Source organism: Somniosus microcephalus, chromosome 9 (genome assembly GCF_052327205.1).
Source record: "Somniosus microcephalus isolate GS21.2 chromosome 9, FLI_Smic_1.0, whole genome shotgun sequence".
Taxonomy (NCBI): Eukaryota; Metazoa; Chordata; class Chondrichthyes; order Squaliformes; family Somniosidae; genus Somniosus; species Somniosus microcephalus.
In genome coordinates this window covers 124,961,595-124,985,654 of record NC_140995.1, presented here as the reverse complement: position 1 = coordinate 124,985,654, position 24,060 = coordinate 124,961,595, and the positions used below count along the sequence as shown (strand labels likewise).

The window sequence follows — 24,060 nt, the reverse complement described above, 5'->3', positions numbered from 1 at the left end:
TGTGTGTTAAACTTTTGTAACAAAACTATCTGCCCAGCCTTCTCTGCAATACTCACAGCTTCTCTCGCACTGGGAATCTTAGGCCACAGGTGTTGATCTCCTGACAACAGACCTCGGACCCCTTGTGAAAAAGAAGCCTTGGAGACCTTGGGAAGCCATGAGGCTGAGACTTAGGAAGCCCGGTTTGTCTGGGCTCTCAGCAACTTGCCTGTATAATGGTTTGGGAGTGCAAACACATTAAAAAAAATAAAGATTTACATTTATATAGCGCCGTTCATGACCACCGGACATCCCAAAGTTCTTGACATCCAATGAAGTAGTTTTTGAAGTGTAGTCACTCTTGTAATGTAGGAAACGCGGCAACCAATTTGTGCACAAAAAGCTCCCACAAACAGCAATGTGATAATCACCAGATAATCTGTTTTTGTGATGTTGATTGAGGAATAAATATTGGCTTGGACACCGGGGCTAACTGCCCTGCTCTTTTTTGAAACGGTGCCAGGAATCTTTTATGTCCACCTGAGAGGACAGACGGGGCCTAGGTTTAACATCTCATCTGAAAGACGGCACCTCTGACAGTGCAGCAGTCCCTCAGTAGTGCACGGGATTGTCGGCCTAGATTTTGTGCTCAAGTCCCTGGAGTGGGACTTGAACCCATAACCTTATTAGCAAGCAACATGATTGGGCACCTTCAGAAGTTACAGAGGAACTGTCCAGGTAGCTGCCTAATATATCTCTTCATTTTGTTTTCCTCTAAACAACCCAAAGCAAGATACTACTGAGGAGGAGGAAAGAGACAAGCAGCCTTTCATCCCTGGCCAATCAGCCACATCCTCCCTCATTCACGCCATCAATTCATTCTTTCTATCTCACTTTCCCAGAGAAATCAATCCCGGGGAGAATGTAGATAGTTATAATGTGGGTTTTTCCACTGAGTGAGACATGACACACGAGGGAATGGAGTAGTCAGAGGTGAAAGTAAGATCTGGCAGTGCAGTGGAGGCTCTCCTGAAATCAGCCTCTGGCTCCAGAACTTGCCGACTCAGATTTCCGGAGCTCTGTTCTAAAAGGAGGGATGCTGGATGAGCAGTGCACTCGTGGTGGCACAGGACCATTTTGGAGCACCTGAGACAGAAGGGAGGGGTCATAGCAGAGTCCAACATCATCCTCTGTGCCAGAAGGATTTGACTTGATGTGGCAATAACTGGAGCGACTGGCAGCAACAGGGGCGCCTGCATTTGTTCCCCAGACAGAGTTTTGCAGACTTGTCAGTGCATCCTATGTGGATGCTTTGACCACAGGCCTTGAGGAGCTGTTTGAACAGAATGATAGCAACTGGCTTCTGAGAACTCTGGGGTGCCATCTCCTAGGGCCTGCAGGATCTAGCTGATCCATCAGTTTAGATTTCACTGATCAGGGGGCACAAATGCTGTCCACCTTCATAATGCCATCCTCTTTCCTGATAGTAATTCATGTGACCTTTCTAGCCAGCTCCATCAGATGCTTGCTTATGTAGGTGTCAGGGTATAGGACCAGGCTGCCTGCAGTGGTCACGTACCCCACTGAAGAATCCTCCCGAGACTCAGCCCTGAAACAAAGCCCATTCCCAAGAGACTCATGATACCACAGCACAACCAAAAACTACTCACACCCCTGGCCCACAGGTAGCACCTTGGTGCAACACCAGGATAGTTTTAAGAACAGCATGGCGAGGCAATAGGGGTAGGCATGAAACAAAACACTTGTTGTAAATATATACGTGTACAGTAAAAAAAAAAAAAAAAACTTTGTAACATGAAGTGCAATGTTCAGAAGTTATCTCTTTATTTTTTGTGTTTGAGAGGATGTTTGGAGGTCAATTTTCCACAGGACAGAATTAAATCCATGTCTCCTTACTGAACCATTTGCCTTCTTAAGCAGATCTCTTGTGATACATTCTCAAGGGAGCAGCATGGTCTACAGACCTTAGTGAAAGAATACCTCCCAGTTAGTTGTCTTCTCTTTTGGGAATCCTTATTCTGCATGTCTCTCTCATTTCCTCTTTCTCCATCTTCTGTTCTACTTCCATTATAAGGCCATATATGGGAATGGCCGTACAGAACCCCATGATAAGGGCTCCATGACAGAAGGATGGGAAGAAAAATGGTTCCCTGCCAAAAGCTGCTGAAAGGCAGTTTGCAGAATTCCTCCTTAGTAGCACAGCTGAGAAAATAATTTTCTAATTGCTGTAATCAAAGCCTATATTTCAGACAGATTGTGGACTCTCAAAGCTTGTGAACTCAACCACTTTCTGGTTTTGCAAGTCATGTAGAAAACTTATTCCTCTTTCCTACAGGCTGAAGTTAAGTCAGGTGCAAATCAGGCACAAATGGCAGAATTTCTGGGACAGCTGCTTTAACTCTCATTATCCTGTCCTTTGCATATATCCACCACCTTGGGGGTGGGCACCAAAATTTAGTGTGTATTTTAGAATGGGTATAAGTCTGATGTATCTGACCTATACTCCAAAATCTGGCCCCCCATGCCAGAACTATTACACTTTTGCCCCAAATGATTGTGGAATTTGGGACTATATTAATATATTTAATTAATGTTGGATGGCATATTATACATTTGGTTCTCAGGCTGACCTTAACTGGAAAAACCTGAATAATGAAACTTGAATCAGAAAAGTTAGAGATTTGCATTGTGGCTGCTTTATTTACTATTCACTGACATTAGGTAAATGAGCATAATATTTTGACATTAATTGGCTGTTCCTGTATCATATGTCAGCCTATCTTTGAGGTATCCCATTCTGCAATATTGTCAGGTTGTTTATGGTGTCCTCTTGCATATTAAATAGAAGACATGGAGACATGTGATAGGATTTTTATGTGTTGTATGGTATTTGCATCTAAGTGGGAGAGGATAATTCGCGAGTGATAGTTACCAGCGAGTTATGATCAGCCTCACGAGAGTATGAGTGCCATGAAATGTTTATTCTAAGAACCTTTGCTTTTATTTCATTGAATTACCTTTTGGGAAATGGAAAATGTACAATACAGTTATGATAAGATGTGGAAGTACAATTTTATTTTATTTTCAGTTGAGTTGAATCACTAGGAGAAGAAAAAAGATAAAGGAAGGCAATGGAGGATCTTGTGTAAATCTTTCCACTCCTCCACACAAGCTGCACAAATTCTGCACTGGTATTCGTGACAACAGTTGACTGACATATGGAGATATAGGCTCCGTGTGTTTCAGTTATGCCTTCAGACTCACAGCTTCTTAGCAAGCAGTCCTAGAAGCCAGGGATATATTTGTTGCCAAGATTCCAAGAGCCCCATGAACTTGTGTTCTTAGTCTGCCCTCAGACTTGCCTTTGAATACTCAGTAAAATGACTGTTACTTGTTATGCTGGGGACAGTCTACTGGTTCATCTTGTAAATGTACAGGCAAGTGCAACAATACTATGAGAACATGTGAATTAAACAAATCCTGAGAAGGTTTACAAAAATGGGATTTGCCTTAGAAAGTGTCAGGAACTAAAATCCAAAATTGTCATTCAGCTTACCTTTGTTAAGGTAGTTTTTTTTTAAATGAATTCAGTAGCTAGCTCACATATTGGGATGGTCATAGCTGTCAGCCCATTTCCATGTTGAGTTTTAGAGTGCTGTGCTGCATTTTGACCTTCACATGATGGACACCAGCTTTAGTGCCAAGCCAAGTATTGAATGTTATTATGTCAGTTTACTGCCCCTCCAATGGCAGTGCTTTCACACTTTTCATCTCATGGGAATGAAAGTGCTAAAAGAAATTGAAACATCCCAATACACATTCAGACTATTAAAAAATAAAATCTTAGCAATGGTATGGTGGAATGTCATCTTTGGCAGTTCCCAAAGCAAAAATAGTAAATATAATACTGACAATTACTAATATTAGCATATGAGCATTTAACACAATAGTATGATGTTCCTCCATGCTCTATTTTAATGAAGACTACATTTTTTTTTAATTTTGAGCCGATTAATAGTTTGTATATACTAATATATTGCAATAATAATATCAAGGTTAGAATTGTTGCAAACCTTTTCTAAAATATTTTGCCTTAAGGCGGTCCCAGTGCAGTGGGAGCAGGAGTGCTGTATATAATGTGAGGTCAGCTCGTTTACATAATATCATCATGCGCACAGCTTATGACATGTTGGGAATGCACCAGGGTCGAGATGTGGGTTAGCTGGCACATTTAAAGCTATTTAGAGAGAAGAAATGGGTGAAGCAAGTTAACAAAGTAGAATGGCTCCATTCCAAGATACAGCTTTGGAGGTCTTGTAGAGAGGGTGGCCCTTTTTGTTACTAAGGGACATCCTCCAGTCAAGAGCAGCATCAAAGCAAGCTGGATGGGAAGGCTTGAAAAGTCAATGCTATCTTACCTGTGTACAGAACCTGAGAGCAGGTGAGGAAGAAATTTGCTGGATTCCAGATGGTTGTTGAAGTAAATGTGCCCTTATTTACTGAATTTTACAACCTTACCTTATGATACATGTTAACAGCACTTAACTAAATTTGGTGGAACATCATGGACGGAGCATCATAAACTCCTTGGGACGTTTTTATTACGTTAAAGGCGTTGTATAAATGCAAGTTGTTGTTGTTTAGGATGCACAGCATGCTGGCAACTGTTCATCTACTTTGCAAATGCACAGTTATGCCTAGGATTTAGCCCTCTGTATTGCTGCCATGCCAATGCGTTTGCTCTTTTGCCCATTAAACATGACGAGCAACAAGCACCAAGACCACTGCTGACACACGGTTCCTGCATGCTGCAGGTTCACAGAATCACATAGCGTGGCTGCTGGCCTGGGCACACATTCTCTCTCATGTTCCCTATTGCAATATTATAAAGATGGAACTCCCTGTTCTTTTAAGTTTCTGCTCTGTTGTTTTAAAGTTGCAACCAATTTTCTCATTTCCTACTGACAATGGACTTCTGTTGTACCCAAGTGTGACCAGCAGTGGTAAATGTGACATATGATGTCACTCCATCATTACCACCTCAGTTGCATGCACCCACCCACGTTTGGAAAGACGCTTCTAGCATCCGTTGAAATGACTAGTAGATCCTTGTATCAAATACAAGGACAAGGATCTGGTGGAATGGGTGCCCATCCAATTTTCTGCTCCTCCTGTCTACATAATGCTGGAATAACTCACAAGGTAAATCCTGCCTTATGACTCTGTAGGATGAATGAGGAACTGATTGATTACGTAAGGCATTGCGCTGTTGAATGCTCACAAGAATATTTCACCCTAAAGCCTTATCATTGCAACAAACTAAGAAATATGTTCTAGAAAAGGCATTTAACCCTTTGCGGGCCAATTCCTTTCTAACTGTTTTTACTATCAGTATCTTGCTATACATTACTGCTTCTGTGTAATAATCTTATTCGTAAACCAATCTTACTATTGATGTTAACCTGCACTTAACAATCCAAGAGTGTAGTACTTACTGCCTTTCAGCATAAACATAAGAACACGGTGGGCTCCAGAATTAAAAAAAATCGAGTGTACAAATCGGATACATCCATAGACAATGTTTGTAAGTGCAGCAATCGTGTGTACTCTAAAACATAAGAAGAATCCCTCCTTGAAATCTAATGAATCCAACATTGGGAGGTTCACGATATATCTGCAGTATTTGCAGTTTGGATGATCTGCTGAGAATGTAGATGAATGTAACAGAAAACTAATGCTGCAGGGCAGAAAAAAATTGTATCCATGGAAACAGCAGTTTATCTAAGCTTTAATTTTTTTTCCGTTATGTTATTTTAATGAATTCTGAAGACCCCTTCAGTGTAGCTACTGGAAAAAAAAAACTGGAGAGATCCTGGGTATAATATGACATATTGGGCAGGTTTTTAACTTGGAGGCAGGTAGGGAGCGGAGGGGGGCTGGATTGCGGTGGGGAATCCCTGGTGAACAGGTTAACATCAGGCCCTGCTGAATTAAACTGCAGGGCCTGATGAACATTTTTTTCTCTTGTCTCCCCCTCCTCCTCCCCACCCCCCACCCCCCGCCACAGCCAGCTAGATTGAGAGGGAGGAAGGGATCGGGGTGCGGGAGATCAGAGGGGGTCGGAGTTGGGAGGGGGTGATATCGGATGGCTGGGATCGGGGAGGAGGAGGGGGGGTAGGTGGGGGGAGTTGGAAGGCCGGGATCGGGGGGGGGGGGGGCGAGGGAGGGTGGTGGTGAAGTTGGAAGGCCAGGATCGTGGAGGGTGCGTCAGAAGGCTGGGATTGGAGGGGGTCAGAGATCGGGGGGGGGGGTGGTCGGAAGACCAGGATCGGAGTGGGTCGGAGATCGGGAGGTGGGGCGGTCGGAAGGCCGGGATCGGAGTGGGTCAGAGTGGGGTTGTGGGCTTGGGCATTGGAGGCCGGAGGGTGGGTCGGGAGTGGGGGGGTGGGGTGATGAAATATATGCCTTCATCAGCCCCTGTGTTTTACCTGCATTGTATTGTGTGTACCACCCCCTTTTTCCTATTGTGTGTATTGGCTCCGCCCCTGTCTTTTGTCATATAAAGGTCTCAAGAGCTGTATGAGTCATTTCTGCCAGACGAATCCGATGTGGAAAGACATGCAATGTTCTTAGTGATTAAAAGCCTTCAGTTGAATCCTTTAATTCCTTGTCTTTGAGTTATTGATGGCACATCAGGGGGATCGGCGATCAGAGGTCTCATGGGGTGGGGGTTTGAGGCCTCATGGGGGAGATCATTGGCCTCAGGTAAGGGAGGTCTAGGGTGATCAATTGCGGGGGTCAGGATGGGGGTGGCAGGGACGCTGGATCCAGCAGCTAAGTGGAAAGGCACTTACCTCCTGGATTCAGCAGTCCTCACCTCCCTTTAGCTCCCGTGTTCTCTGAGGCCTGGGAAACCTGGCCGCCCAAAGTTAAATTGAAAATGGAGTTTCAAAATGAGGCACACAGCCTCACTATAATATTTAAAATGCCAACCCTCCTCTTGGGAGCGGGTTGGCCGCCTGACCCCCTGTCCCGCCTCCGTTAAAACCGGAAGTGGGTTGGTTGGGGGTCAGGATTCAGATTTCTACCACTTTAACCTTCCACCTGACCCAAACCTGCCCTTTTTTGGGGCTTTAAAATTCCCCCATTATATTTTTAAAAGAACAACAGGAACCAAAAAATTCTCCACTCAAATTAATACAACTCAAAGTAAATTTATGTTTATTAGAAAGATAGTTGGGTGGCAAATGAGTTTTTCGTAGTCCATAGTTGTGTTAACCTAACCAACAACAACTTGCGTGTAGGTGTCAGTCTTGGTTCAGTGATAATATTCTCACTTCTGACTCCTGAGTCAGATGGTCATGCATTCAAGCCCCACTCCAGAAACTCAGCGGCACTGAGGGCAAGGTAAGGTCAGGGCCAAGTGACATTGCAGAAGTGTAAGTAGATAGTTTTGTGATAGATGTGGAGCCAGGGTCAAATTGGATACTGTACCATGGTTTCGTACTGTCCAGTTCAGCCTGAGTAAACAGCAGAAGAGGTGGATGGCACTAGGGACTAGCGTGTGGAGTTTTGGTTGGCAGCCAATTAGGATGGCTTCAGTTTTATCGATACTATATTTGCTAATGTTCTGGCTCATCCACCAGTTTATGACAGACAGGCAGTCAGATAGCGTAGTGATAGTCATTGAGTCAACAGATGCGGAGGGGTAAAGCTGGTGTGGGCAACAAACATCTGAAAGTTGACCTCATAGAATCATAGAATAGTTACAGCACAGAAGGAGGCCATTCGGCCTGTCGAGCCCGTGCCGGCTCTCTGCAAGAGCACTTCAGCTAGTCCCACTCTCGTGCCCTTTCCCCGTAGCCCTGCAAATTTTTTCCCCTCAGGTAATTAATTATCCAGCTCCCTTTTGAAAGCCACAATTGAATCTGCCTCCACCACCCTTTCAGGCAGCGCATTCCAGATCCTAACCACTTACTGCATAAAAACGTTTTTCCTCATGTCGCCTTTGTTTTTTTTGCCAATCACCTTGAACCTGTGTCCTCTGGTTCTCGACCCTTCCTGCCAATGGGAACAATTTCTCTCTATCTACTCTGTCTAGACCCCTCATGATTTTGAACACCTCTATCAAATCTCCTCTCAACCTTCTCTGCTCTAAGGACAACAAGCCCAGTTTCTCCAGTCTATCCACATAACTGAAGTCCCTCATCTCTGGAATCATTCTTGTAAATCTTTTCTGCAGCCTCTCTAAGGCCTTCACATCTTTCCTAAAGTGTGGTGCCCAGAATTGGACACAATACTCCAGTTGAGGCAGAACCAGTGTTTTATAAAGGTTTATCATAACTTCCTTACACCCACAGGTGAGTAAAGCATTTTTTTACCTTCTGTTTTATAAAAAAATCCGTTTCTGATAGAGCCCATTGCAAATCGATAGATCCTATGTACAAGTAATTCACCTGCTTTGGAATGTTTGCCCAGTATAGTACTGTGTACCCATACATCAGCAAGAATTTGTGCCATAACATGGGTTCTTTATTGTGTTAAAACCAGGCAATAAAAACACGGGCTACTTTATATGAACCATAGGCAGTTGGTTATTATCAGAATTTCAAGGCAGCAGTTTTGAGTAATTGCCTAAGATTTTAAAGTAACAAAACAGCTCTTATCAAAGCTACAAATTCATCCTTTGTGATTGAGACCGTGGTAAACTCTCCCTCCTCATCCTTCTCTACCTGTCTGCAGCCTTTGACATGGTTGACCACACCATCCTCCTCCAGCATCCCTCCACTGTCATCCAGCTGGATGGGACTGCACTCGCCTGGTTCCATTTTTATCTATCCAGTCGTAGCCAGAGAATCACCTGCAATGGCTTCTCTTCTCACTCCCACACCATTACCTCTACGATCCCCCAAGGATCTAGCCTTGGCCCCCTCCTATTTTTCATCTACATGCTGCCCCTCAGCGACATCATCCGAAAACACAGTGTCAGGTTCCACATGTACGCTGACAACACCCAGCTCTACCTCACCACTCTGTTGACCACTCTACTGTCTCTAAATTGTCAGACTGCTTGCCCGACATCCAGTATTGGATGAGCAGAAATTTCCTCCAATTAAATATTGGAAAGACCAAACCCATTGTCTTCCATCCCCGCTACAAACTCCGTTCCCTGGCCACCAACCATCCCTCTCCCTGGCAACTCCCAGAGGCTGAACCAGACTGTTTGCAACCTTGGTGTCGTATTTGGCCTTGAGATGAGCTTCCGACCACATATCCGCGCCATCGCTAAGACCGCCTATTTCCACCTCCGTAACATTGCCTGACCCCACCCCTGCCTCAGCTCATCTGCTGCTGAAACCCTCATCCATGCCTTTGTTACCTCTAGACTTGACTATTCCAACGCACTCATGGCCGGCCTCCCATCTTTCACCCTCCTTAAACTTAAGGTCATCCAAATCTCTGCTGCCTGTATCCTAACTTGCACCAAGTCCCGTTCACCCATCACCCCTGTGTTCACCGACCTACATTGGCTCCCGGTAAAGTAACATCTCGATTTTAAAATTCTCCTCCTTGTTTTCAAATCCCTCCATGGCCTTGCCCCTCCCTATCTCTGTAACCTCCTACAACCCTCCAAGATATATGTGCTCCTCCAATTCTGGCCTCTTGCGCATCCCCGATTTTAATCGCTCCACCATTGGTGGCCGTGCCCTCAGCTACCGAGGCCCTAAGCTCTGGAATTCCCTCCCTAAACCTCTCTGCCTCTCTACCTCTCTTTCCTCCTTTAAGACACTCCTTAAAACCTACCTCTTCTGCCCTAATATCACCTTATCTGGCTTGGTGTCAAATTTTGTTTGCTAACGCTCCTGTGAAGTGCCTTGAGATGTTTTACTACGTTAAAAGGCTCTATATAAATGCAAATTGTTGTTAAAGCAGGAGAAAGCGGTTTCGGGAGAGAATTTCAGAGGTTCGGACCTAAGACAACTGAAGGCACACCTGACAAAGGGGGCGGTGGGGGGGGGTAAAGGGAGTAGGGGATGCACTCCGAGGAACGCAGCGTTCTCAAAGGGTTCTAAGGCTGGAAGAGGTTACAGAGATAGGAAGGGACAAGACCATGGAGGGTTGAACATGGATGGGAATTTTAAATTTGAGGTGTTGGTAGACCGGGAGCCAATGTGGCGGTAGGGATTGTGGATGCATTGGTAATAATTTTCCAAAACTCCCTGGACTCAGCAAAGGTCCCGGCAGACTGGAAAACTGCTAATGTAACACCCTTATTTAAAAAGGGCAGTAGACAGAAGGCTGGAAACTATAGACCGGTTAGCCTAACATCTGTGGTAGGTAAAATATTGGAGTCCATTATTAAGAAGACAGTAACAGGACATTTGGATAATCATAATTTAATAGGACAAAGTCAGCATGGTTTTATGAAGGGGAAGTCATGTTTGACAAATTTGCTGGAGTTCTTTGAGGAAGTAACATATAGGGTGGATAAAGGGGAACCAGTGGACGTAGTGTATTTAGACTTCCAAAAGACATTTGACAAGGTGCCACACAAAAGATTATTGCTTAAGATAAAAAATCACAGGATTGGGGGTAATATTCTGGCATGGATAGAGGATTGGCTATCTAACAGAAGGCAGAGAGTTGGGATAAATGGTTCATTCTCAGACTGGCAATCAGTAACTGGTGGTGTTCCGCAGGGGTCAGTGCTGGGTCCCCAACTCTTTACAATCTATATTAACGATTTGGAGGAGGGGACCGAGTGTAACATATCAAAGTTTGCAGATGATACTAAGATGGGAGGGAAAGTAGTGAGTGAGGAGGACATAAAAAACCTGCAAGGGGGCATCGACAGGCTAAGTAAGTGGGCAGAGATTTGGCAGATGGAATACAATACTGGAAAGTGTGAGGTTATGCACTTTGGCAGGAAAAATCGTAGAGCAAGTTATTATCTTAATGGCAAGAAACTGGAAAGTACTGAAGTACAAAGAGATCTGGGGGTCCTGGTGCACGAAACTCAAAAGGTTAGTATGCAGGTGCAGCAAGTGATTAAGAAGGCCAATGGAATGTTGGCTTTCATTGCTAGGGGGATAGAATATAAAAATAGGGAGGTATTGCTTCAGTTGTACAAGGTATTGGTGAGACCGCACCTGGAATACTGCATACAGTTTTGGTGTCCATACTTAAGAAAATACATACTTGCTCTCGAGTCAGTACAAAGAAGGTTCACTCGGTTAATCCCGGGGATGAGGGGATGGACATATGAGGAGAGGTTGAGTAGATTGGGACTTTACTCATTGGAGTTCAGAAGAATGAGAGGCGATCTTATTGAAACATATAAGATTGTGAAGGGGTTGGATCGGGTGGATGCGGGGAAGATGTTCCCGATGATGGGTGAAACTAGAACTAGGGGGCATAGTCTTAGAATAAGGGGCTGCTCTTTCAAAACTGAGATGAGGAGGAACTACTTCACTCAGAGGGTGATAGGTCCATGGAATATGCTGCCCCAAAAAGCTGTAGAAGCTACATCATTACATAAATTTGAAACAGAAATAGACAGTTTCCTAGAAGTAAAGGGAATTGAGGGTTACGGGGAGCGGGCAGGAATTTGGACATGTGGGTAGCGGAGCGGGCCCAGGGGCCGTGTAGCCCGATCCTGCTCCTATTTCGTGTGTCTAATTCTGTTAGATTCAGGAGATGGTTCTGTGATAGTAGATTGGCGGTTAGGATCAGATCAGCCATGATCTTATTGAATGGCGGAGCAGGCTCGAGGGGCCGATTGGCCTACTCCTGCTCCTATTTCTTATGTTCTTATGTATGTCAGCGAGTACAGGAGTGATGGGTGAGTGTGACTTGATGCAGGTTCGGGTTTCATGGAATCGCCCCTTAAATGCTCTCGTTTTTTTTAAAGGTCAGGCACAGAACAATGTAGGAACCAGTATCAGGTCAGTGGTGGGTTTTTGTCTGGGTGGGAAAGACCATCCGAGAACCTCTACAACACACACAGGCAAGAGAGAAACTGGAGACCAGAATGGAGTGGTACACTGGGGCTTGAGCTGGGAGGATAATGGGCACAGCACCCTGGGCTAGGATCGAATGGAGAGCAATCCTTTGGTCGAGGATACACCTTTACTCTGGGCTAGATGCTCTTTCTGCTGATGTGGTAGATCCAGAGCCACAATGGTAACTAGTACTTATCTGGTAATCACTGAGTGGAACTGCAACAAGAATGGGTGAAACAGATACTTGATGCGTGGGTCTCGGCAGGTGCAGGAGTTTATGATGAGGACAGAAGGGCTCTGAGGCTGAAAAGGACTAGGATCTGAGTTTGGGAGGAAAGACGATGGGGTCCAAACCCAAAAAATGAGATTTGGAAGGAGTGCCATAAGGCTCAAGGGTCAAAGCTGGAGCAGGTATGTACTTCAGCAGTCTCTTAGGCCCAAAATTGGAATGAGGGAGGGAGCTGAGCAGGATGAGAGTGTTGTCCTAATGAGGAAGCAGTTGAATTTTAAGATACAGTTCCCTCCTTACTTTGAATAAACTCTCTGCCCATGGAAAATGTGCTAAAGAAGTCAGGCCAACACCACTATTGACTGGGAGGCACAAAATGCAGCCAAGCAGCTGAACTCTTGCATACAGAAGAAAATGGAGAACCATTAGGTTTAGAAAATCATGCACAGGGTGTGCCAGAATTTCTGATAGGTGTTCATGGTGGGCAAACTTCCCCACTGGGAGTGGAAAGTTGGAAAATTCACTCTACAACTTTATGAACTAAACCTGCATTCCGAGGTAAGATTTAGCATTTTTCCAACTGCGTGTGTGGCCAATTTGCACACTGTAAGGTCCCACAAACAGCAATGAAATAAGTGACCAGAATAATCTGTTTTTAGCGATGTTGGCTTAAGGATAAATATTGGCCAGGACACGAGAGAACTCCCCTGCTCTTCTTCAAATTGTGCAGTGGGATCTTTTACATCAACCTGAAGGGGCAGACAGGGCCTTGTTATAATGTTTCATCTGAAAGACTGTACCTTCGACAAACCTGCACTCCTTCTGAACAGCACTGAAGTGCCACCATGGATTATGTTCTCAAGTCTCTGGAGTGGGGCTTTTGAAACCATGACCTTCTGACTCAGAGGCAAGAGTGCTACCAACTGAACCAAGGCTGATACCTTATAAAGAGAGAGAAAGATAGACAAAAGAGAGAGAGAAAGAAACAGACAAACACAGCGACAGAAAGAGTATTTCCCACCTTCAGGTCATTGGAACCTCATGGAAGTGACCATTATTCTCAGATAAGCCTTGACAGTAAGTGTCAGCAAGCTAATCAATCGAAGGAGGGATCACCGCATCCAAACACTATCTTAGCCTGACTCAACATGCACACTTCCAGTAGAGGTCATTGCATAGCAATCAGCAGTAGGAATCCTCAGTTTTCCCTTCTACAACCGAGGGGATATGAGGCCACTTGTAGAGCCGCAACCACCACCTTGGCAGAGATCAGGGGTTGGCCTGGAGTTTCCAGCTTGGCTGCAAACCAGCAGTTGCGCCCGAAGCTGCTCCCATACCGTCCATGTCAACTTACACCCAAGTATCCTCCCAATCTCAGTAGAATATGCCTGGACCTAAAATGGATGTAAATGGGCATAAATCAGCATAAACAATTGAGGCCCAAGGGAACACCGACCCTACACCAGTATATTTCTACTCCCATTCTTAAAATTTAAGTTTCAACTCATTTAGCCATCATTAACCAGGGAATCTGTTTCATTTTTTTGGTGACAATATGTCATAAAAATTTATGGAAAGAAACAAACAATACAGTACAGAGCAGGTCTCGGTGAGGATAAATTTAAAAAACAATGCTCAAAAATTGGAATGAAGAGACCAGAAAAATTACTTTGTTTCTTGCTGCGCTTGTAAATCTGGTCACAATGTTGAGAGAGCCAATGAACAAGCGCAATTGGAGGTTACTCGCATTTGAGAGTCTGGGGCGCACCAGTTTTGTAGGCTATGATTAGTTTAGACGAAAGGTTTGATGGAGCGACATAAAATAGTGAGAAGACTTGGGTGTCTTGCAGTTACCTACGAAACTCATTTACGCCCAAAATTCTGCTATCTTATAAGCCACGTAATTGGTTTGCGCCAAAATTACAGGTGTATCTGGGTGCAAGAGCAGAGGAAACTCCAGGCCAAAGAAGCAGTGCACAGCTTAATGTCTGAGCTGGGGAGCAACAATGTTACTTTCATTCTCTGGATGCTGTTAGTCATTATTTCTTGAAATAATGTGGATTTGCAGAAACATAGGCCCTGATTTTTACGGCCTCCACCTGCTGTAAACAGGCGGGGGGCAGTTAAAATAATAGGAGTCACTTATCCTCACCGAGACCACTTCCTTCCTGCCATGTCCCCATATTAACCTGCTCTTTAGAGCAGGCGAGAAGGACACGCTGAGGAAGGAAGCAAGATCCTGATTTTAATATGCAGATAAGGTCCAATGATGTCATCAAGACCCGATTTACAATATCAAGCTTTAGCCTGGGCGGGGGTGGTGGCAGTGGCAGTGTCGGCTCTCCTGTCAGACATTTGCCTGACAGCACAAATGTCAAAATAAAGTTGGCCATGGTCCCTTTAAGGAAACCGGCTGATTACGCGTCATCAAATGACGTCCCCAGACCCGCTTCCTCTAATTGGCCGGGAAACGTGCTGGGCGGGCTTAATAAGCTCTATCAAGGGAAATTCATTTCAGAGGCCGGGATGGAGACAGCAGCGGGGTCGGATATCGGGATGTGGTCAGGACGACCTGGGTGCAGTGGCGTAAACATTTCAATGATCTTAATAGATCACAAAATGTCTGCCGTGAGCCAGATCCTGGGTGGGCGTGCTTCTCCAGGCCTCATGAGGAAGCCTTGGGCCTCCCTTGTACCTCCACTCACCTCGATCATGGCAAGACCCTCCCTCCACCTCCACGATCACAGCCCCGACCGCTCAGTCTCCAACCTATCCCGATCGCGGCCCTGATCTCTGAAACGCTCTCTTCTCCCCCACCGCCGCCATCATGGCCCCGAGCTATCCCTATCCCCCCCACTAACTGTTGGGGACCGCGGCTGCGGCCTCCAGCTGTTTGTTTGTGCACCCGCCCGCCGGCCAGGCTATCAATCTGGCCAGCTGTTGGGTGAGAGTCTGCAGCAGATTATTTAAATTGGGTTAAGGTTGTTACAGAGGAAAGCTGGATGCAGCCCATGGATCAATACGTAAGCACCCAGCTTTTGGTAAAGAGCCTACTTAAATTGTTAATGGTAGGAATGGATTACCTTAACATGTACTCTAGGCATTTATAGGCCTTATGCATTAGAAATGACACAATATGAAAGAAACTTGGACTGAACAAAACAGAAGTGAATCAAGTCACTGAAAGGACTAAGATGGTTTGGACATGTTAAGTGAAATGACCGATGAGTAATAATCGAACATATGTAACCCCTTCACGGTTCTCTAGTCTAGCTATATGTGAGATGTGGTCTCTGTTGTAGACAGTATTCTATAGTCCAGTAAGGAGATCACTACTACTATGGCTTAATTCTAATTATCTTACTTTATAGTTTTAACGTCAGACAGTATAAGAAGATTACAGGTCAATGAACTAAATTAGACATTTGCATACATTAGAATGAATCTAGACATAATAAACATACATTCTCCATTTACATGGATTCAAAGGAGAATCTGTCCCTGTGTCCAAATTCGAGTACACTCTTTCGTTGGCGCGCTTAAGTTGGAGCTCATGGTATGTATAATGTCTGCAAGATTTACAACTCCGAACCCCTTCGTTGAATTCTCTTCACGATCACTGAATCCCACTTTGAGTTCTGGATGCAGAGCTACTAATACGAAGGGCGGCGGCCGAGTTTGGAAGCCCGGGACGGGATGCGGCAGCCATTTGCCTCCTGAGCCCTCTTTTCTTCCAGTCGCTCGCGTTTTCCCGCTCGAAAAACCCGACTCCACCCCTTCCTCCTGGGGTTTCTGCCTGGAGACTGCGCAGCCTCACTGTCTGCAACAGTTGATACTGGTGCAGAATTATGGAAAGTCTGCTCTTAGTCACATTGTGTCCTTAAAAGTTCTTGCCGTACCTTCACATGGGCAACTTTAACCCAGGGATTTATAACAATGATAATACAGTGTCTAAGTTAAAGATTGATAACCATACTTAGCGTACATAACATTTCCAGTGGGTATTACACATATTTATGTAAGAAGAGCAAGACTGAGAGGACTCGGCTGGTATGATGGCATTAGGGCTCTATTAGGGCTAAGCAATTTAGTTTTACAGAAACAGTATTCCTTGTATCTGATACAAGGGTTGACATTTTATTAATTCATAACCCATTCACTGGTCTAATAGTGAAAAATTTGCAGCTCCATCATTAACTTCTTTTGAAAAGACGATAGAAGAGTTTTAATTTTACTCCTTGGACTTCTGTTGAATCAGGAGTCCACTCTTGTTAAAGAGAAAGATTTCAGCTCTTGTTATTTATAGTAAGTCCTGTGTACTTACTTTCAGCAGAATAATCAGGGAGCTCAGAATGAAGAGGCTCTGCTTACCCTGAGGAGAAACAAAGGCCACAATTTTACTAACCTTGACAGATCCGTGGCAGGTGACGTTGGTGGTGGGTCCCGACCCCGCTGCTGTCTCCATCCCGGCCTCTGAAATGAGTTTCCCATGATAAGGCTTGTTAAGCCCGGCCAGCACGTTTCCCAGCCAATTAGAGGAAGCGGGTCTGGGGACATCATTTGATGATGCGTAATCAGCCAGTTTCCTTAAAGGGACCATGGCCAACTTTATTTTGACATTTGTGTTGTCGGTGTTCTACAGCATTGAGGTGCTGCAAACATTGACAATCACTGTACAAAGGTGCAGGGCTGCACCCAGGCTCTCCCATGACTAGTCACAGCACACAGGGAGGTCCTCTTCCCTTCCCATGTGCGGAAGAGATCTCCCCAGGAGATCGACACAGCCTGGTTGCACATTGCAGAGGAGGTCACAAGCAGGGATGTGGTCAGGAGGACCTTGGTGCAGTGCTGCAAACGTTTCAATGATCTTAGTAGATCATGAAACGTTAGTACAGAGCCACACTAGAATCTATTATTACGGATGTGGTAACAGGGCACTTAGAAAATAATAATAGGATTGGGCAGAGTCAGCACGGATTTATGAAAGGGAAATCGTGTTTGACAAATCTGTTAAGAGTTTTTTGAGGTTCTAACTAGCAGAATAGATAAGGGAGAACCAGAGGATGTGGTGTATTTGGATTTTCAGAAGGTATGCGATAAGATGCCACACAAGAGGTTATTAAATAAAATTAGGGCTCATGGGATTGGGGGTAATATACTAGCATGGATTGAGGATTAGTTAATGGACAGAAAACAGAGAGTAGGAATAAATGGGTCATTTTCGGGTTGGCAGGCTGTAACTAGTGGGGTACTGCAAGGATCAGTGCTTGGGCCTCAGCTATTCACAATCTATATCAATGATTTGGATGAGGGGACCAAATGTAATATAACCAAGTTTGCTGATGAAACAAAGCTGGGTGGGGATATAAGTTGTGAGGAGGATGCAAGGATGCTTCAAGGGGATATAGACAAGCTAAGTGAGTGGGCAAGAACATGGAAAATGGAATATAATGTGGAGAAATGTGAAGTTATTCACTTTGGTAGGAAAAATAGAAAAGCAGAGTATTTTTTAAATGGTGAGAGATTGGGAAATGTTGGTGTTCAGAGGGACCTGGGTGTCCTTGTACATGAATCACTGAAAGTTAACATGCAGGTACAGCAAGCAATTAGGAAAGCAAATGGTATGTTGGCCTTTATTACAAGAGGATTTGAGTATAAGAGTAAAGACGTCTTACTGCAATTATATAGGGCCCTGGTGATACCACACTTGGGCCTAGAAATTCGGTTGGTTGCGCCAGTGATTAGCGCCTAATGAGCCCGAGATTTGGGGCGTTACCCAATTTTCGGCTGGGCGCAGTGATCCCAGCGCTTCCTGCCATATTGAGTAGCCTTTTAGCGCCGGCGCTAACCGAGCGGGCGCAGCCAGATCATAACGTCATTTCATTGTGCAACGCCTTTTTGGCGCCCCCCTCCGTTCCACCTGGCGCTATTAGTGACAGTTGGATGGAACGTTACCAGGTCCTTCTCGTACTCGGGGGGCGCTCTTTAAAGGGGACAGCACTAGTATAAAAGCGGCAGCCATTTGGCCTGGCCATCCTGCTCGCTGCTGGAGAGAGTTGCAGACCTTCAGTTGCAGAGAGTTCTTCTCATTGAGCCAGAGGAGCCTTGGGACCTTCAGCCCTGTCCAGAACAGTTTGATCCTGAGAGATTACTGCGTCTTACTCGTCTGACAGAATAATGGGAGCTGCTTTGGAGAGGAACGTCATCCTGGCTGAACAACTGGCAAGGGCACAGAGACGGAGGGAGAGAGGGCCGGGATTGGCCAGAAGGAGGAGGGCCAATGGACGTCGCCAAATCCGACCATACGCTGCCAGGGTTTTTAGGCAGCAGGTCTCATACCTTACCATGTCGGAGGAGCAGTGTCTGCGAAGGCTCAGATTCGGTAAGGATGTTGTGACTGAGCTGTGCCACCTGCTTGCTCAGGATCTGCAGCCGCGGCTACGGTGCAGGACCTCTCTGTCGGTGGCCGTGAAAGTCACTGTTGCCCTCAACTTTTACGCCAGCGGCTTGTTTCAGGCAGCAACTGGGGACATCTCAAATATCTCACAATTTGCAGTGCATTGCTGCATCTGGCAAGTGACAGCTGCCCTCTATAAAAGGAGGCACGATTTAATCACCTTCCCTGTGCCCCTGGAGAAGCAGGGGGAGCACACGCAGGGCTTCGCGGCTATTGCAGACTTCCCCATGGTGCAGGGGGCCATTGATTGCACACACGTGGCTTTGCGGGTGCCATTACAGAATCCTGAGGAGTTCCGCAACCGCAAGGGGTTCCACTCCCTTAATGTCCAGCTGGTCTGTGATCACCGGCAGATGATCATGGCGGTCAACGCACAATTCCCTGGCAGCAGCCATGATGCCTTCATCCTGCAGCAGACCTCAGTGGCTGACCTTTTTGAGGCCCCGGCTCACCCACGAGGCTGGCTTCTTGGCGACAAGGGCTATCCTCTCTGCCCATGGCTCATGACCCCGCTCCGTTTGCCCAGCACCCCGGCAGAAGAGCATTACAACAACAGCCATCAGGCAACCAGGAACATTGTGGAGCACACAATTGGTGTGCTGAAGCAGCGTTTCCGTTGTCTAGACCATTCGGGGGGCGCCCTACAGTATTCGCCGGAGCATGTGGCGCGCATCGTCGTCTGCTGCATGCTCCACAACCTGGCCATCCGACGCACCCAGCCAATGCCAGCCAACCCTCAAGGTCCAGCAGAGCAGGTGGACGAGGAGGAGGAGGAGGAGGATGCGGACGAGGAGGATCAGGAGGAGGAGGAGGAAGATGGGAGGGCTCCAGAAACTGGAAGGGCCATTCGTCAGAGGCTCATAAGGACTCGGTTCTAGGCCCCTCGGACGGAATGCTGGCTGTGATTGGAACAGCGCCCTTCGGTTCGCAGTAAGCCTATGAAGGCCACCATGATTGTAAATAGTCTACAGCTCCATTGTAAATAAAACATTTTCTTTATTTTCAAACAAGTGCTTCCTTCCAGCATGACAACGTAATGGTAACAGAAATCATAACTAACAAACTAACAGATAACTGTCTGACAACCCGGCGAGACTAACCAAAACATAACAAACAAACACAGCAGGTGTGGACGGCCTTCATTTCAAAAAAAGACACGTCTTAGCACCTCCCTCTGCTGTTGACCCCTTGATGGAGACCGACTCCTCTTACGAGGTCGGCCCCTTCCCTCCCTGCAGCTCCTCCGTAATTGGACCCCAGTGGCTGCGTCAAGGCTGGGGGACGCCTGCTGAGTGTCTGGAAGCGCTGAAGCCCCTGAGGGATGGCCTGGACGACCCCTGGGCTTGGAGGGCCCGCAAGCTGGCTGCTCCAACTGGGCATGTCTGGATGCAGTCTGCCGTGCAGGTGGTGGCAGCTGCACTGCTGACGTTCCAGCGGTGGCATCAGGAATGCTCACATGCAGAGAGAGGACACCTGCACCGTGGTCAGCCGACACACTGGCACTCTGACGGGGCCACACCGGATCATCCGCCACAACCGACTGCTCCACAGATTCATGGCCTGCTGTGGTGCTGCAAGGGCCTGGGGTGATCCTGCATGATGCAGCTAGGGTGGCAGCAGTGAGTGTTCGCGTGGCCTCAATTTGCGTGTGGACGAGGCCAGCAAGTGACTGCGTGGCAGCAGTGAGGACCTGCATGGCAGGTTCCAGTGCTTCGGAGAAGCCATGGACAATCCTTTCCACTGCTTCGGACAAGGCCGGAACAGTCCTTTCCACTGCTTCGGACAAGGCCGGAACAGTCCTTTCCACTGCTTCGGACAAGGCCTGGACAGACCTTTCCATTGCTGCCCCGAAGCCCTGGACAAACCTTTCCATTGCTGCCCCGAAGCCCTGGACAATCCCTTCCATTGCTGCCCCAAAGTCCAGCACACTCTTTGCCAGTGTGTCGATCGACTCAGGCATCCTCCCCACTGCAGCCATAAGCTCAGTGTGTCTGAGCCGGGCCTGGGCGCTCATATCGGCAAGGCAACGCACCTCCTCTGCACTCTGTGCAGCAGTCATCGTGACCTGCCTCGCCCTCCAGGGAGACGGCCCCCGAACTTCCCTACCCCCCTCACGTTGCTGCAGGCCGCTGGTTCCTGCAACTGGCTCCTCATCAGAGCCCCCCCCCCTCCCCTCTAGGGAACTACTATCCCCAGTCTCCAGATGCATTGGCTCCCCTGAGGCTGGCACGGATGGTCCGGCTTCCTCCTGATCGTCGCCTCCGGAGGCACTGGCACTGGCAGCGTGAGGGGCCGGCTCCCGAGCTGGTGATGCAGCATCTGAAAGTAGGGAGGTTGAAGAGTGGCTTTAGCAAAAGGACAGCTTGGCAGCAAGGGATGCAAGAGTGCGGCAATGCTATGACATGGATCCACAGTGAGAAAGCATGCTGGCGGGGGAAACAAGTGGAAGGAGACAGCTGTAAAAGGTGAGAACCTTACCATCGCTGTGGACAATGGGGTCGGCAGCTGCAGTGGTGACAGGACCACTCAGACGTCCTCCAACAATCTGGTGGACTCTCTCCTCGAGATCCGTCAGAGTCTGCAGTTGAGGAGGACCTCCTCCGGTGCGAAGCTGGTCCTTGCGGATCTTCGCCAGCTTGGCCTGCAGGGGAATGGACGGGAAGTGATGTTACATGATGCCCTGAGTTATCATCTCATGCCCCCCATGGTGGAACAGCCCTCACATGATGCCCTGAGTTATCATCTCATGCCCCCCGTGGTGGAAGAGCCCTCACATGATGCCCTGAGTTAAATGTGCATGTGTGTGACCAGATAGGGCCATGGGTGCTTGCTGACAGATAGCCATTGGGGCATAGCGCACCCTGTAGCCATAAAGTCAGGTGCGAATGGAGGGATGCATAAGTTTACATAAGCAACACTCACCCTCACGACCCGAGTGAGGTCGTTGAATTTCTTCCTGCACTGCACAGGGCTCCTGGTCACCATGCTGCTGGAGTTGACCCTCTGAGAGGCGTCGGCACAGGAGACCTTACCCTCCCAGGGTATACCGCCAGCAGTTCTCCTACCTCAACATGTCTGAGGAGCAGTGTATTTGGAGGCTTTGATTCAGCATGGAGGTGGTCACTGAGCTCTGCCACCTGCTTCAGACAGATCTGCAGCCTCAGCTGAGGAGCAGGACGTCTCTGTCGGTGGCAGTGAAGGTGACAGTGGCTCTCAACTTCTATGCCACTGGGTCCTTCCAATCCGCTACTGGGGACATTGCCAATGTCTCCCAGTTTGCAGTGCATTTCTGCATCCGCCAAGTCACGAATGCCCTCTTCAAAAGGAGACATCAGTACATTTCCTTCCCCATGACCCTGGACAAGCAGCAAGAGCGCGCAATGGGATTTGCAAGAATAGCGGGCTTCCCCATGGTCCAGGGCGCCATTGACTGCACGCATGTGGCTTTGCGGGCGCCTCAAGAGAATGCCAAGGATTACCGCAACCGGAAGGGGTTCCATTCGTTGAACGTGCAGTTGGTGTGTGACCACAGACAGCTGATACTAGCTGTCAATGCCCACTTTCCAGGCAGCAGCCACGACGCCTTCATCCTGTGCCAGACTTCTGTGGCAGACCTTTTCAAAGCCCCAGCTCACCCAGGAGGCTGGCTTCTCAGGGACAAGGGCTATCCTTTGTGCACCTGGCTGATGACCCCGCTCCGTGCGCCCAGCACCCCTGCTGAAGAACGATACAATGACAGCCATCAAGCGACCAGGAACATCATTGAGCACACAATCGGCATGCTAAAGCAACGGTTCCGCTGTCTGGACCATTCCGGGGGAGCCCTTCAGTACTCGCCTGAGCAAGTCTCCCATTTCGTTGTAGTGTGCTGCATGCTGCATAACCTGGCTATCCTCAGGACTCAGCCACTGCCAGCAGACATTGGAGCACCAGCAGAGGAGGAGGAAGAGGAGCACCAAGACGGGAGGGAGGCATAAAGTGCAAGGGCCGTCCGTCAGCGGCTTATTGCAAGTCGGTTCTAGGCCCCCTCTGAGGGAATGGCTTGTGCCATTGAAAGAACATGAATGGAACGGTTCTGCAAACCCTGAGCCGGCCAAGGCAACAAATAGTTCAAAGAGCAAACATGCACATTCTGAATAAAGACAATTATTTATTTAACAAACTGTGTGCCCTTCCCGCATGACAAAGAAATACAGAGAAACCCCCCAAAAAAACAGTCAGACACATAACTGGCTCTCACAACCTGGAGACAATGAACAAAAGAGTTAACCAAAAATGACCATGCTCCTCGGCCTTCACTAAAAAAATTAACAGCATTTTGCCACACCTCCTACTTTTTGGCCTGCGAGGGTGATCTGCTTCGCTTGCGAGATTCGCCCCTTCCCACCCTGCAGCTCCTCCACAATGGGACCCCAGTGGCTGCAGCAAGGCTGGGGGAAGGCTGCTGAGTGTCAGAAACTGAGTCGGCAGATGCCCTTGAGGGACGGCCTGGACCAGCTCCGGGCCTGAAGGGCCCGGCTGCTGACTGCTGCAACTCTGCATGGGCGGCAGCAGTCTGTCCTACGGGTGGTGGCAGCTGCAGTGGAGGAGTGACAGTGTTGGCAGCAGGAATGCTGCCATCCTGACAGAGCACAGGCACTCCCTGGTCGGACGACACATTGGCACTCCCACGGGGCAGCACTGCAGCATGCGGAGCAATCTGCTGAAGCACAGACTGCTGGCCTTGCGCGGCGAGGGGCCCGGCGATTCGTGCCCGATGCAGCGAGGATGGCAGCAGTGAGTGCTCATGTGGCCTCAATCTGTGTCTGCATCAGACCAGCCACTGACTGCATGGCACCACTAAGCACTTGCGTGGAAGCCGCCTGTGCTGCACCAAAGTCCTGCAGACTCCTTGCCTGTGCTGCACCGAAGTCCTGCAGACTCCTTGCCAGTGCTGCACCGAAGTCCTGCAGACTCCTTGCCTGTGTTGCCCCGAAGTCCTGGACACTCCTTGCCAGTGACTCAATGGATTCAGGCATCCTTGCCACTGCAGCCATGAACTCAGTGTGACTCTGCTTCGCCTGGGCGCCCATTTCAGCGAGGAGCCGCACCTCTTCTGCGCTCACTGTAGCAGGACTGGAGGCCAGACTCTCCCTCCGGGGAGAAGGCCGCCGAGCTTCCCTAACCCCCCCACGTTGCTGCAGCCCGCTGGGCCCCGGAGCTTCACCCTCCTCAGACCCTTCCCCCCTGCTCCCCTCCAGGGAAGACGTGTCCCCATTATGGCCATGGGCTGCCTCGGCTGAGGGTGGCACTCATGGTCCAGCTTCCTCTTCCTCCTCCTCGCCTTCAGAATCACTCACAGTGACAGCTTGAGGGCCCGCCTCCTCACCTGG

The 24,060-nt window shown here is 47.8% G+C and overlaps 1 protein-coding gene across 6 annotated transcripts in view; it reads left to right on the top strand.

Moving 5' to 3' along the window:
* Positions 1 to 24,060, top strand: part of akap7 (A kinase (PRKA) anchor protein 7) — a 209,997-nt gene that overhangs the window by 157,493 nt on the left and 28,444 nt on the right. The gene's annotated exons all lie outside the window — the stretch shown is intronic.